The sequence below is a fragment of the Phyllobates terribilis genome, unplaced genomic scaffold, assembly GCF_046119375.1.
Source record: "Phyllobates terribilis strain yellow unplaced genomic scaffold, ASM4611937v1 Scaffold_3__8_contigs__length_932513732, whole genome shotgun sequence".
Lineage (NCBI taxonomy): Eukaryota > Metazoa > Chordata > Amphibia > Anura > Dendrobatidae > Phyllobates > Phyllobates terribilis.
Genome location: NW_027362763.1, coordinates 597,339,747 through 597,355,165, shown reverse-complemented (window position 1 = coordinate 597,355,165; position 15,419 = coordinate 597,339,747).

Below are 15,419 nucleotides of genomic sequence, written 5' to 3'. Positions count from 1 at the left end.
ACCCCAGGAGAGTTCCAAATGTGTGTGGGTAGAATATATATCCCACGGGGGTAAAATTTAAAAAAGTTGAAAAAATTTTTTTTTGTACTTAGTCATTTTTCCGGTGTTTATCAGACTTTCAGATAGGGGAAATGTCAGTGAGCGTTCCGATTTCAGTTCCAGAGCAATTTGCCCAATGAGTCCTTGATATTTAGTCGTTTTCAGCCAATTTTCAGGATTTTTGAAAATTTCACTTTTTTGTGAAAATATCCACTAAATGAGGGAATAATATGTGTGAGGGTACCCCAGCAGAGTTCCAAATGTGTGTGGGTAGAATATATATCCCACGGGGGTAAAATTGAAAAAAGTTGAAAAAAATTTTTTTTTGGACTTAGTTATTTTACCGGCGTTTATCAGACTTTCAGATAGGGCAAATGTCAGTGAGCGTTCCGATTTCAGTTCCAGAGCGATTCGCCCAATGAGTCCTTGATATTTAGTCGTTTTCAGACAATTTTCTGGATTTTTGAACATTTCACTTTTTTGTGAAAATATCCACTAAATGAGGGAATAATATGTGTGAGGGTACCCCAGGAGAGTTCCAAATGTGTGTGGGTAGAATATATATCCCACGGGAGTAAAATTGAAAAAAGCTGAAAATTGTTTTTTTTTGGACTTAGTCATTTTTCCGGCGTTTATTAGACTTTCAGATAGGGGAAATGTGAGTGAGCATTCCGATTTCAGTTCTAGAGCGATTCGCCCAATGAGTCCTTGATATTTAGTCGTTTTCAGCCAATTTTCTGGATTTTTGAAAATTTCACTTTTTTTGTGAAAATATCCACTAAATGAGGGAATAATATGTGTGAGGGTACCCCAGCTGAGTTCCAAATGTGTGTGGGTAGAATATGTATCCCACGGGGGTAAAATTTAAAAAAGTTTAAAAAAATTTTTTTTGGACTTCGTCATTTTACCGGCGTTTAGCAAACTTTCAGAGGGGGCAAATGTCAGTGAGCATTCCGATTTCAGTTCCAGAGCGATTCGCCCAATGAGTCCTTGATATTTAGTCGTTTTCAGCCAAATTTCTGGATTTTTGAAAATTTCACTTTTTTGTGAAAATATCCACTAAATGAGGGAATAATATGTGTGCGGATACCCCAGGAGAGTTAAAAATATGTGTGGGTAGAATATATATCCCACGGGGTAAAATTGAAAAAAGTTAAAAAAAAATTTTTTTTGGACTTAGTCATTTTTCCGGCGTTTATCAGACTTTCAGATAGGGAAAATGTCAGTGAGCGTTCTGATTTCAGTTCCAGAGCGATTCGCGCAATGAGTCCTTGATATTTAGTCGTTTTCAGCCACTTTTCTGGATTTTTGAAAATTTCTCTTTTTTTGTGAAAATATCCACTAAATGAGGGAATAATATGTGTGAGGGTACCCCAGGAGAGTTAAAAATATGTGTGGGTAGAATATATATCCCACGGGGTAAAATTGAAAAAAGTTAAAAAAAAATTTTTTTGGACTTAGTCATTTTTCTGGCGTTTATCAGACTTTCAGATAGGGGAAATATCAGTGAGCATTCTGATTTCAGTTCCAGAGCGATTCGCCCAATGAGTCCTTGATATTTAGTCGTTTTCAGCCAATTTTCTGGATTTTTGTAAATTTCACTTTTTTGTGATTATATCCACTAAATGAGGGAATAATATGTGTGAGGGCACCCCAGCACAGTTCCAAATGTGTGTGGGTAGAATATATATCCCACGGGGGTAAAAATTGAAAAAAGTTGAAACAAATTTTTTTTTGGACTTAGTCATTTTACCGGCGTTTATCAGACTTTCAGATAGGGCAAATGTCAGTGAGCGTTCCGATTTCAGTTCCAGAGCGATTCGCCCAATGAGTCCTTGATATTTAGTCGTTTTCAGCCAATTTTCTGGATTTTTGAACATTTCACTTTTTTGTGAAAATATCCACTAAATGAGGGAATAATATGTGTGAGGGTACCCCAGGAGAGTTCCAAATGTGTGTGGGTAGAATATATATCCCACGGGGTAAAATTGAAAAAAGTAAAAAAAAAAATTTTTTTGGACTTAGTCATTTTTCCGGTGTTTATCAGACTTTCAAAAAGGGGAAATGTCAGTGAGCGTTCTGATTTCAGTTCCAGAGCGATTCGCCCAATGAGTCCTTGATATTTAGTCGTTTTCAGCCAATTTTCTGGATTTTTGTAAATTTCACTTTTTTGTGATTATATCCACTAAATGAGGGAATAATATGTGTGAGGGCACCCCAGCACAGTTCCAAATGTGTGTGGGTAGAATATATATCCCACGGGGGTAAAATTGAAAAAAGTTGAAACAAATTTTTTTTTGGACTTAGTCATTTTACCAGCGTTTATCAGACTTTCAGATAGGGCAAATGTCAGTGAGCATTCCGATTTCAGTTCCAGAGCGATTCGCCCAATGAGTCCTTGATATTTAGTCGTTTTCAGCCAATTTTCTGGATTTTTGAAAATTTCACTTTTTCGTGAAAATATCCACTAAATGAGGGAATAATATGTGTGAGGGTACCCCAGGAGAGTTCCAAATGTGTGTGGTCAGAATATATATCCCACGGGGGTAAAATTGATAAAAGTTGAAAAAACTTTTTTTTCGGACTTAGTCATTTTTCCGGCGTTTATCAGACTTTCAGATAGGGAAAATGTCAGTGAGCATTCCGATTTCAGTTCCAGGGCGATTCGCCCAATGAGTCCTTGATATTTAGTCGTTTTCAGCCACTTTTCTGGATTTTTGAAAATGTAATTTTTTTGTGAAAATATCCACTAAATGAGGGAATAATATGTGTGAGGGTACCCCAGGAGAGTTAAAAATGTGTGTGGGTAGAATATATATCCCACGGGGTAAAATTGAAAAAAGTAAAAAAAAAAATTTTTTTGGACTTAGTCATTTTTCCGGCGTTTATCAGACTTTCAGATAGGGAAAATGTCAGTGAGCGTTCTGATTTCAGTTCCAGAGCGATTCGCCCAATGAGTCCTTGATATTTAGTCGTTTTCAGCCAATTTTCTGGATTTTTGAAAATTTCACTTTTTTGTGAAAATATCCACTAAATGAGGGAATAGTATGTGTGAGGGTACCCCAGCTGAGTTCCAAATGTGTGTGGGTAGAATAAGTATCCCACGGGGGTAACATTGAAAAAAGTTTAAAAAATTTTTTTTTTGAACTTAGTCATTTTACCGGCGTTTATCAGACTTTCAGAGAGGGCAAATGTCAGTGAGCATTCCGATTTCAGTTCCAGAGCGATTCGCCCAATGATTCCTTGATATTTAGTCGTTTTCAGCCAAATTTCTGGATTTTTGAAAATTTCACTTTTTTGTGAAAATATCCACTAAATGAGGGAATAATATGTGTGAGGGTACACCAGCAGAGTTCCAAATGTGTGTGGGTAGAGTATATATCCCACGTGGGTAAAATTGAAAAAAGTTGAAAACATTTTTTTTTTGGACTTAGTCATTTTTCCGGCGTTTATGAGACTTTCAGATAGGGGAAATGTGAGTGAGCATTCCGATTTCAGTTCCAGAGCGATTCGCCCAATGAGTCCTTGATATTTAGTCATTTTCAGCCAATTTTCTGGATTTTTGAAAATTTCACTTTTTTGTGAAAATATCCACTAAATGAGGGAATAATATGTGTGAGGGTACCCCAGCAGAGATCCAAATGTGTGTGGATAGAATATATATCCCACGGGGGTAAAATTGAAAAAAGTTGAAAAAATTTTTTTTTGGACTTAGTCATTTTACCGGCGTTTATCAGACTTTCAGATAGGGGAAATGTCAGTGAGCATTCCGCTTTCAGTTCCAGAGCGATTCGCCCAATGATTCCTTGATATTTAGTCGTTTTCAGCCAATTTTCTGGATTTTTGAAAATTTCACTTTTTTGTGAAAATATCCACTAAATGAGGGAATAATATGTGTGAGGGTACCCCAGGAGAGTTCCAAATGTGTGTGGGTAGAATATATATCCCACGGGGGTAAAATTGAAAAAAGTTGAAAAAAAAAATTTTTTTGTACTTAGTTATTTTTCCGGCGTTTATCAGACTTTAAGATAGGGGAAATGTCAGTGAGCGTTCCGATTTCAGTTCCAGAGCGATTCGCCCAATGAGTCCTTGATATTTAGTCGTTTTCAGCCAATTTTCTGGATTTTTGAAAATTTCTCTTTTTTTGTGAAAATATCCACTAAATGAGGGAATAATATGTGTGCGGATACCCCAGGAGAGTTAAAAATATGTGTGGGTAGAATATATATCCCACGGGGTAAAATTGAAAAAAGTTAAAAAAAAATTTTTTTTGGACTTAGTCATTTTTCCGGCGTTTATCAGACTTTCAGATAGGGAAAATGTCAGTGAGCGTTCTGATTTCAGTTCCAGAGCGATTCGCGCAATGAGTCCTTGATATTTAGTCGTTTTCAGCCACTTTTCTGGATTTTTGAAAATTTCTCTTTTTTTGTGAAAATATCCACTAAATGAGGGAATAATATGTGTGAGGGTACCCCAGGAGAGTTAAAAATATGTGTGGGTAGAATATATATCCCACGGGGTAAAATTGAAAAAAGTTAAAAAAAAATTTTTTTGGACTTAGTCATTTTTCTGGCGTTTATCAGACTTTCAGATAGGGGAAATATCAGTGAGCATTCTGATTTCAGTTCCAGAGCGATTCGCCCAATGAGTCCTTGATATTTAGTCGTTTTCAGCCAATTTTCTGGATTTTTGTAAATTTCACTTTTTTGTGATTATATCCACTAAATGAGGGAATAATATGTGTGAGGGCACCCCAGCACAGTTCCAAATGTGTGTGGGTAGAATATATATCCCACGGGGGTAAAAATTGAAAAAAGTTGAAACAAATTTTTTTTTGGACTTAGTCATTTTACCGGCGTTTATCAGACTTTCAGATAGGGCAAATGTCAGTGAGCGTTCCGATTTCAGTTCCAGAGCGATTCGCCCAATGAGTCCTTGATATTTAGTCGTTTTCAGCCAATTTTCTGGATTTTTGAAAATTTCTCTTTTTTTGAGAAAATATCCACTAAATGGGGGAATAATATGTGTGAGGGTACCCCAGGAGAGTTAAAAATATGTGTGGGTAGAATATATATCCCACGGGGTAAAATTGAAAAAAGTTAAAAAAAATTTTTTTTGGACTTAGTCATTTTTCTGGCGTTTATCAGACTTTCAGATAGGGGAAATATCAGTGAGCATTCTGATTTCAGTTCCAGAGCGATTCTCCCAATGAGTCCTTGATATTTAGTCGTTTTCAGCCAATTTTCTGGATTTTTGAAAATTTCACTTTTTTGTGAAAATATCCACTAAATGAGGGAATAATATCTGTGCGGGTACCCCAGCAGAGTTCCAAATGTGTGTGGGTAGAATATTTATCCCACGGGGTAAAATTGAAAAAAGTTGAAAAAAATTTTTTTTTGGACTTAGTCATTTTTCCGGCGTTTATCAGACTTTCAGATAGGGGAACTGTCAGTGAGCATTCCGATTTCAGTTCCAGAGCGATTCGCCCAATGAGTCCTTGATATTTAGTCGTTTTCAGCTAATTTTCTGGATTTTTCAAAATTTCTCTTTTTTGTGAAAATATCCACTAAATGAGGGAATAATATGTGTGAGGGTACCCCAGGAGAGTTAAAAATGTGTGTGGGTAGAATATCTATCCCACAGGGGTAAAATGGAAAAAAGTTGAAAACATTTTTTTTTTGGACTTAGTCATTTTTCCGGCGTTTATCAGACTTTCAGATAGGGAAAATGTCAGTGAGCGTTCTGATTTCAGTTCCAGAGCGATTCGCACAATGAGTGCTTGATATTTAGTCGTTTTCAGCCACTTTTCTGGATTTTTGAAAATTTCACTTTTTTGTGAAAATATCCTTTACATGAGGGAATAATATGTGTGAGGGTACCCCAGGAGAGTTAAAAATGTGTGTGGGTAGAATATATATACCACGGGGTAAAATTGAAAAAAGTTAAAAAAAAAAATTTTTTGGACTTAGTCATTTTTCCGGCGTTTATCAGACTTTCAGAAAGGGGAAATGACAGTGAGCGTTCTGATTTCAGTTCCAGAGCGATTCGCCCAATGAGTCCTTGATATTTAGTCGTTTTCAGCCAATTTTCTGGATTTTTGTAAATTTCACTTTTTTGTGATTATATCCACTAAATGAGGGAATAATATGTGTGAGGGCACCCCAGCACAGTTCCAAATGTGTGTGGGTAGAATATATATCCCACGGGGGTAAAATTGAAAAAAGTTGAAACAAATTTTTTTTTGGACTTAGTCATTTTACCGGCGTTTATCAGACTTTTAGATAGGGCAAACGTCAGTGAGCGTTCCGATTTCAGTTCCAGAGCGATTCGCCCAATGAGTCCTTGATATTTAGTCGTTTTCAGCCAATTTTCTGGATTTTTGAAAATTTCTCTTTTTTTGTGAAAATATCCACTAAATGAGGGAATAATATGTGTGAGGGTACCCAAGGAGAGTTAAAAATATGTGTGGGTAGAATATATATCCCACGGGGTAAAATTGAAAAAAGTTAAAAAAAATTTTTTTTGGACTTAGTCATTTTTCTGGCGTTTATCAGACTTTCAGATAGGGGAAATATCAGTGAGCATTCTGATTTCAGTTCCAGAACAATTCTCCCAATGAGTCCTTGATATTTAGTCGTTTTCAGCCAATTTTCTGGATTTTTGTAAATTTCACTTTTTTGTGATTATATCCACTAAATGAGGGAATAATATGTGTGAGGGTACCCCAGGAGAGTTCCAAATGTGTGTGGGTAGAATATATATCCCAAGGTGGTAAAATTGAAAAAAGTTGAAAAATTTTTTTTTTTGGACTTAGTCATTTTTCTGGTGTTTATCAGACTTTCAGATTTGGCAAATATTAGTGAGCATTCCGATTTCAGTTCCCGAGCGATTCGTCCAATGAGTCCTTGATATTTGGTCGTTTTCAGCCAATTTTCTGGATTATTGAAAATTTCTCTTTTTTGTGAAAATATCCATTAAATGAGGGAATAATATGTGTGAGGGTACCCCAGGAGAGTTCCAAATGTGTTTGGGTAGAATATATATCCCACGGGGGTAAAATTGAAAAAAGTTGAAAAAAAATTTTTTGGACTGTCATTTTTCCGGTGTTTATCAGACTTTCAGATAGGGGAAATGTCAGTGAGCGTTCCGATTTCAGTTCCAGAGCGATTCGCCCAATGAGTCCTTGATATTTAGTCGTTTTCAGCCAATTTTCTGGATTTTTGAAAATTTCACTTTTTTGTGAAAATATGCACTAAATGAGGGAATAATATGTGTGAGGGTACTTCAGGAGAGTTCCAAATGTGTGTGGGTAGAATATATATCCCACGGGGGTAAAATTGAAAAAAGTTGAAAAAAATTTTTTTTGGACTGTCATTTTTCTGGTGTTTATCAGACTTTCAGATAGGGGAAATATCAGTGAGCATTCTGATTTCAGTTCCAGAGCGATTCGCCCAATGAGTCCTTGATATTTAGTCGTTTTCAGCCAATTTTCTGGATTTTTGTAAATTTCACTTTTTTGTGATTATATCCACTAAATGAGGGAATAATATGTGTGAGGGCACCCCAGCACAGTTCCAAATGTGTGTGGGTAGAATATATATCCCACGGGGGTAAAATTGAAAAAAGTTGAAACAAATTTTTTTTTGGACTTAGTCATTTTACCGGCGTTTATCAGACTTTCAGATAGGGCAAATGTCAGTGAGCGTTCCGATTTCAGTTCCAGAGCGATTCGCCCAATGAGTCCTTGATATTTAGTCGTTTTCAGCCAATTTTCTGGATTTTTGAAAATTTCTCTTTTTTTGTGAAAATATCCACTAAATGGGGGAATAATATGTGTGAGGGTACCCCAGGAGAGTTAAAAATATGTGTGGGTAGAATATATATCCCACGGGGTAAAATTGAAAAAAGTTAAAAAAAATTTTTTTTGGACTTAGTCATTTTTCTGGCGTTTATCAGACTTTCAGATAGGGGAAATATCAGTGAGCATTCTGATTTCAGTTCCAGAACAATTCTCCCAATGAGTCCTTGATATTTAGTCGTTTTCAGCCAATTTTCTGGATTTTTGTAAATTTCACTTTTTTGTGATTATATCCACTAAATGAGGGAATAATATGTGTGAGGGCACCCCAGCACAGTTCGAAACGTGTGTGGGTAGAATATATATCCCACGGGGTAAAATTGAAAAAAGTTAAAAAAAAACTTTTTGGGACTTAGTCATTTTTCTGGCGTTTATCAGACTTTCAGATAGGGGAAATATCAGTGAGCATTCTGATTTCAGTTCCAGAGCGATTCTCCCAATGAGTCCTTGATATTTAGTCGTTTTCAGCCAATTTTCTGGATTTTTGAAAATTTCACTTTTTTGTGAAAATATCCACTAAATGAGGGAATAATATCTGTGCGGGTACCCCAGCAGAGTTCCAAATGTGTGTGGGTAGAATATTTATCCCACGGGGTAAAATTGAAAAAAGTTGAAAAAAATTTTTTTTTGGACTTAGTCATTTTTCCGGCGTTTATCAGACTTTCAGATAGGGGAACTGTCAGTGAGCATTCCGATTTCAGTTCCAGAGCGATTCGCCCAATGAGTCCTTGATATTTAGTCGTTTTCAGCTAATTTTCTGGATTTTTCAAAATTTCTCTTTTTTGTGAAAATATCCACTAAATGAGGGAATAATATGTGTGAGGGTACCCCAGGAGAGTTAAAAATGTGTGTGGGTAGAATATCTATCCCACAGGGGTAAAATGGAAAAAAGTTGAAAACATTTTTTTTTTGGACTTAGTCATTTTTCCGGCGTTTATCAGACTTTCAGATAGGGAAAATGTCAGTGAGCGTTCTGATTTCAGTTCCAGAGCGATTCGCACAATGAGTGCTTGATATTTAGTCGTTTTCAGCCACTTTTCTGGATTTTTGAAAATTTCACTTTTTTGTGAAAATATCCTTTACATGAGGGAATAATATGTGTGAGGGTACCCCAGGAGAGTTAAAAATGTGTGTGGGTAGAATATATATACCACGGGGTAAAATTGAAAAAAGTTAAAAAAAAAAATTTTTTGGACTTAGTCATTTTTCCGGCGATTATCAGACTTTCAGAAAGGGGAAATGACAGTGAGCGTTCTGATTTCAGTTCCAGAGCGATTCGCCCAATGAGTCCTTGATATTTAGTCGTTTTCAGCCAATTTTCTGGATTTTTGTAAATTTCACTTTTTTGTGATTATATCCACTAAATGAGGGAATAATATGTGTGAGGGCACCCCAGCACAGTTCCAAATGTGTGTGGGTAGAATATATATCCCACGGGGGTAAAATTGAAAAAAGTTGAAAAAATTTTTTTTTTTGGACTTAGTCATTTTTCCGGCGTTTATCAGACTTTCAGATAGGGGAAATGTCAGTGAGCTTTCTGATTTCAGTTCCAGAGCGATTCGCCCAATGAGTCCATGATATTTAGTCGTTTTCAGCCAATTTTCTGGATTTTTGAAAATTTCACTTTTTTGGGAAAATATCCACTAAATGAGGGAATAATATGTGTGAGGGTACTTCAGGAGAATTCCGAATGTGTGTGGGTAGAATATATATCCCACGGGGGTAAAATTGAAAAAAGTTGAAAACATTTTTTTTTTTTGGACTTAGTCATTTTTCTGGTGTTTATCAGACTTTCAGATTTGGCAAATATTAGTGAGCATTCCGATTTCAGTTCCCGAGCGATTCGAACAATGAGTCCTTGATATTTAGTCATTTTCAGCCAATTTTCTGGATTATTGAAAATTTCTCTTTTTTGTGAAAATATCCACTAAATGAGGGAATAATATCTGTGCGGGTACCCCAGCAGAGTTCCAAATGTGTGTGGGTAGAATATTTATCCCACGGGGTAAAATTGAAAAAATTTGAAAAAAATTTTTTTTTTGGACTTAGTCATTTTTCCGGCGTTTATCAGACTTTCAGATAAGGGAACTGTCAGTGAGCATTCCGATTTCAGTTCCAGAGCGATTCGACCAATGAGTCCTTGATATTTAGTCGTTTTCAGCCAATTTTCTGGATTTTTTTTTTAAATTTCACTTTTTTGTGAAAATATCCACTAAATGAGGGAATAATATGTGTGAGGGTACCCCAGGAGAGTTCCAAATGTGTGTGGGTAGAATATATATACCACGGGGGTAAAATTGAAAAAAGTTGAAAAAATTTTTTTTTTGGAGTTAGTCATTTTTCTGGCGTTTATCAGACTTTCAGATAGGGGAAATGTCAGTGAGCGTCCTGATTTCAGTTCCAGAGCGATTCGCCCAATGAGTCCTTGATATTTAGTCGTTTTCAGCCAATATTTTTGATTTTTGAAAATTTCTCTTTTTTGTGAAATTATCCACTAAATGAGGGAATAATATGTGTGAGAGTACCCCAGGAGAGTTCCAAATGTGTGTCGGTAGAATATATATCCCACGGGGGTAAAATTGAAAAAAGTTGAAATTTTTTTTTTTCTACTTGGTCATTTTTCCGACATTTATCTGACTTTCAGATAGGGGAAATGTCAGTGAGCGTTCTGATTTCAGTTCCAGAGCTATTCGCCCAATGAGTCCTTGATATTTAGTAGTTTTCAGCCAATTTTCTGGATTTTTGAAAATTTCACTTTTTTGTGAAAATATCCTCTAAATGAGGGAATAATATGTGTGAGGGTACCACAGGAGAGTTCCAAATGTGTGTGGGTAGAATATATATCCCGCGGGGTAAAATTGAAAAAAAAATTTTTTTGGACTTAGTCATTTTTCCGGCGTTTATCAGACTTTCAGATAGGGGAAATGTCAGTGAGCATTCCGATTTCAGTTCCAGAGCGATTCGCCCAATGAGTCCTTGATATTTAGTCGTTTTCAGTCAATATTTTGGATTTTTGAAAATTTCACTTTTTTGTTAAAATATCCACTAAATGAGGGAATAATATGTGTGAGGGTACTTCAGGAGAGTTCCAAATGTGTGTGGGTAGAATATATATACCACGGGGGTAAAATTGAAAAAAGTTGAAGCATTTTTTTTTTGGACTTAGTCATTTTTCCGGCGTTTATCAGACTTTCAGATAGGGGAAATGTCAGTGAGCGTTCTGATTTCAGTTCCAGAGCGATTCGCCCAATGTGTCCTTGATATTTAGTCGTTTTCAGCCAATATTTTGGATTTTTGAAAATTTCACTTTTTTGTGAAAATATCCACTAAATGAGGGAATAATATGTGTGAGGGTAACCCAGGAGAGTTCCAAATGTGTGTGGGTAGAATATATATCCCACGGGGGTAAAATTGAAAAAAGTTGAAAAATTATTTTTTTTGGACTTAGTCATTTTTCCGGCGTTTATCAGACTTTCAGATATGGCAAATGTCAGTGAGCGTTCTGATTTCAGTTCCAGAGCAATTCGCCCAATGAGTCCTTGATATTTACACGTTTTCAGCCAATTTTCTGGATTTTTGAAAATTTCACTTTTTTGTGAAAATATCCACTAAATGAGGGAATAATATGTGTGAGGGTACTTCAGGAGAGTTTCAAATGTGTGTGGGTAGAATATATATCCCACGGGGTAAATTTGAAAAAAGTTTAAAAGAAAATTTTTTTGGACTTAGTAATTTTTCCGGCGTTTATCAGACTTTCAGATAGGGCAAATGTCAGTGAGCATTCAGACTTCAGTTCCAGAGCGAATCGCCCAATGAGTCCTTGATATTTAGTCGTTTTCAGGAAATATTTTGGATTTTTCAAAAATTTCACTTTTTTGTGAAAATATCCACTAAATGAGGGAATAATATGTGTGAGGGTACCCCAGGAGAGTTCCAAATGTGTGTGGGTAGAATATATATCCCACGCGGGTAAAATTGAAAAAAGTTGAAAAATTATTTTTTTTGGACTTAGTCATTTTTCCGGCGTTTATCAGACTTTCAGATAGGGCAAATGTCAGTGAGCGTTCTGATTTCAGTTCCAGAGCTATTCGCCCAATGAGTCCTTGATATTTAGAAGTTTTCAGCCAATATTTTGGATTTTTGAAAATTTCACTTTTTTGTTAAAATATCCACTAAATGAGGGAATAATATGTGTGAGTGTACCCCAGAAGATTTCCAAATGTGTGTGGGTAGAATATACATACCATGGGGGTAAAATTGAAAAAAGTTGAAGCATTTTTTTTTTTGGACTTAGTCATTTTTACGGCGTTTATCAGACTTTCAGATAGGGCAAATGTCAGTGAGCATTCTGATTTCATTTCCAGAGTGATTTGCCCAATGTGTCCTTGATATTTAGTCGTTTTCAGCCAATATTTTGGATTTTTGAAAATTTCACTTTTTTGTTAAAATATCCACTAAATGAGGGAATAATATGTGTGAGGGTACTTCAGGAGAGTTCCAAATGTGTGTGTGTAGAATATATATACCACGGGGGTAAAATTGAAAACATTGAAGCATTTTTTTTTTGGACTTAGTCATTTTTCCGGCGTTTATCAGACTTTCAGATAGGGGAAATGTCAGTGAGCGTTCTGATTTCAGTTCCAGAGCGATTCGCCCAATGTGTCCTTGATATTTAGTCGTTTTCAGCCAATATTTTGGATTTTTGAAAATTTCTCTTTTTTGTGAAAATATCCACTAAATGAGGGAATAATATGTGTGAGGGTACCCCAGGAGAGTTCCAAATGTGTGTCGGTAGTATATATATCCCACAGGGGTAAAATTGAAAAAAGTTGAAATTTTTTTTTTTCCTACTTAGTCATTTTTCCGACGTTTATCAGACTTTCAGATAGGGGAAATGTCAGTGAGCGTTCTGATTTCAGTTCCAGAGCTATTCGCCCAATGAGTCCTTGATATTTAGTAGTTTTCAGCCAATATTTTGGATTTTTGAAAATTTCCCTTTTTTTTAAAATATCCACTAAATGAGGGAATAATATGTGTGAGGGTACCCCAGGAGAGTTCCAAATGTGTGTGGGTAGAATATACATACCATGGGGGTAAAATTGAAAAAAGTTGAAGCATTTTTTTTTTTGGACTTAGTCATTTTTCCGGAGTTTATCAGACTTTCAGATAGGGCAAATGTCAGTGAGCGTTCTGATTTCAGTTCCAGAGAGATTTGCCCAATGTGTCCTTGATATTTAGTCGTTTTCAGCCAATATTTTCGATTTTTGAAAATTTCACTTTTTTGTGAAAATATCCACTAAATGAGGGAATAATATGTGTGAGGGTAACCCAGGAGAGTTCCAAATGTGTGTGGGTAGAATATATATCCCACGGGGGTAAAATTAAAAAAAGTTGAAAAATTATTTTTTTTGGACTTAGCCTTTTTTCCCGGCGTTTATCAGACTTTCAGATAGGGCAAATGTCAGTGAGCGTTCTGATTTCAGTTCCAGAGCTATTCGCCCAATGAGTCCTTGATATTTAGAAGTTTTCAGCCAATATTTTGGATTTTTGAAAATTTCACTTTTTTGTTAAAATATCCACTAAATGAGGGAATAATATGTGTGAGTGTACCCCAGAAGATTTCCAAATGTGTGTGGGTAGAATATACATACCATGGGGGTAAAATTGAAAAAAGTTGAAGCATTTTTTTTTTTGGACTTAGTCATTTTTCCGGCGTTTATCAGACTTTCAGATAGGGCAAATGTCAGTGAGCGTTCTGATTTCAGTTCCAGAGAGATTTGCCCAATGTGTCCTTGATATTTAGTCGTTTTCAGCCAATATTTTCGATTTTTGAAAATTTCACTTTTTTGTGAAAATATCCACTAAATGAGGGAATAATATGTGTGAGGGTAACCCAGGAGAGTTCCAAATGTGTGTGGGTAGAATATATATCCCACGGGGGTAAAATTGAAAAAAGTTGAAAAATTATTTTTTTTGGACTTAGCCTTTTTTCCCGGCGTTTATCAGACTTTCAGATAGGGCAAATGTCAGTGAGCGTTCTGATTTCAGTTCCAGAGCTATTCGCCCAATGAGTCCTTGATATTTAGAAGTTTTCAGCCAATATTTTGGATTTTTGAAAATTTCACTTTTTTGTTAAAATATCCACTAAATGAGGGAATAATATGTGTGAGTGTACCCCAGAAGATTTCCAAATGTGTGTGGGTAGAATATACATACCATGGGGGTAAAATTGAAAAAAGTTGAAGCATTTTTTTTTTTGGACTTAGTCATTTTTCCGGCGTTTATCAGACTTTCAGATAGGGCAAATGTCAGTGAGCATTCTGATTTCATTTCCAGAGTGATTTGCCCAATGTGTCCTTGATATTTAGTCGTTTTCAGCCAATATTTTGGATTTTTGAAAATTTCACTTTTTTGTTAAAATATCCACTAAATGAGGGAATAATATGTGTGAGGGTACTTCAGGAGAGTTCCAAATGTGTGTGTGTAGAATATATATACCACGGGGGTAAAATTGAAAACATTGAAGCATTTTTTTTTTGGACTTAGTCATTTTTCCGGCGTTTATCAGACTTTCAGATAGGGGAAATGTCAGTGAGCGTTCTGATTTCAGTTCCAGAGCGATTCGCCCAATGTGTCCTTGATATTTAGTCGTTTTCAGCCAATATTTTGGATTTTTGAAAATTTCTCTTTTTTGTGAAAATATCCACTAAATGAGGGAATAATATGTGTGAGGGTACCCCAGGAGAGTTCCAAATGTGTGTCGGTAGTATATATATCCCACAGGGGTAAAATTGAAAAAAGTTGAAATTTTTTTTTTTCCTACTTAGTCATTTTTCCGACGTTTATCAGACTTTCAGATAGGGGAAATGTCAGTGAGCGTTCTGATTTCAGTTCCAGAGCTATTCGCCCAATGAGTCCTTGATATTTAGTAGTTTTCAGCCAATATTTTGGATTTTTGAAAATTTCACTTTTTTGTTAAAATATCCACTAAATGAGGGAATAATATGTGTGAGGGTACCCCAGGAGAGTTCCAAATGTGTGTGGGTAGAATATACATACCATGGGGGTAAAATTGAAAAAGTTGAAGCATTTTTTTTTTTGGACTTAGTCATTTTTCCGGAGTTTATCAGACTTTCAGATAGGGCAAATGTCAGTGAGCGTTCTGATTTCAGTTCCAGAGAGATTTGCCCAATGTGTCCTTGATATTTAGTCGTTTTCAGCCAATATTTTCGATTTTTGAAAATTTCACTTTTTTGTGAAAATATCCACTAAATGAGGGAATAATATGTGTGAGGGTAACCCAGGAGAGTTCCAAATGTGTGTGGGTAGAATATATATCCCACGGGGGTAAAATTGAAAAAAGTTGAAAAATTATTTTTTTTGGACTTAGCCTTTTTTCCCGGCGTTTATCAGACTTTCAGATAGGGCAAATGTCAGTGAGCGTTCTGATTTCAGTTCCAGAGCTATTCGCCCAATGAGTCCTTGATATTTAGAAGTTTTCAGCCAATATTTTGGATTTTTG